The sequence below is a fragment of the Limulus polyphemus genome, unplaced genomic scaffold, assembly GCF_000517525.1.
Source record: "Limulus polyphemus unplaced genomic scaffold, Limulus_polyphemus-2.1.2 Scaffold2298, whole genome shotgun sequence".
In the NCBI taxonomy this organism is placed as follows: domain Eukaryota; kingdom Metazoa; phylum Arthropoda; class Merostomata; order Xiphosura; family Limulidae; genus Limulus; species Limulus polyphemus.
In genome coordinates, this window is record NW_013667908.1 from 164,683 (window position 1) to 165,313 (window position 631).

The 631-nt window shown below is 33.1% G+C and overlaps 1 protein-coding gene across 1 annotated transcript in view; it reads left to right on the forward strand.

Moving 5' to 3' along the window:
• Positions 1–631, forward strand: part of LOC106466550 — a 27,153-nt gene that overhangs the window by 1,390 nt on the left and 25,132 nt on the right. The gene's annotated exons all lie outside the window — the stretch shown is intronic.

Here is a 631-nt window from a genome sequence, read left to right on the forward strand (position 1 = left end):
TAATGGGTACCCCTGTTATTATTGTACACATATTTTGTTATATGTTCCACATCGAATTAGCAAAGTTGTCCATTGTTACATTTCATTTAACTTCCAATGGATGACAAAGTGTCATTTAGCTCACCTAAGTTATCCTGTTTTCTACTGCCAACATACATATACTTAATCTATACAGGCAAAAGGGTTCATTAAAACATAGGAATGGGCCAAAGTAGAATTCAAAAGGAAAGAAATAAAGGATACTATACAAGTAGCAGTTTTTGTGTTTAAAAGTTGTATTTTAGGCTTTGAACATAATCGTGGCATTGACAGGTGTAAACATGATATGCATACAATATTCAATGCAACAGACTAATAGGCCAGTACTATATGAGAATAAATAAATATTTGTAATATTTCATTTGTATTAACATATCAGTGTACTGCTAGCTAATATAATATAACAATAAATAGAAACAAAATAGATAGATAGGATACAGGATAGTCAGTGGTGGGATTCAAATATTTAAACAACAGGTTCTCTCACTAGCAGCATGTAAAAATATTAGATCTTCAAAAAAGGAGGGGCCAGAAAGCCCCCCCCCCCCCCCAATCACTGAGAAAATAAAAATAGGCCGTCACGAATAGTGTT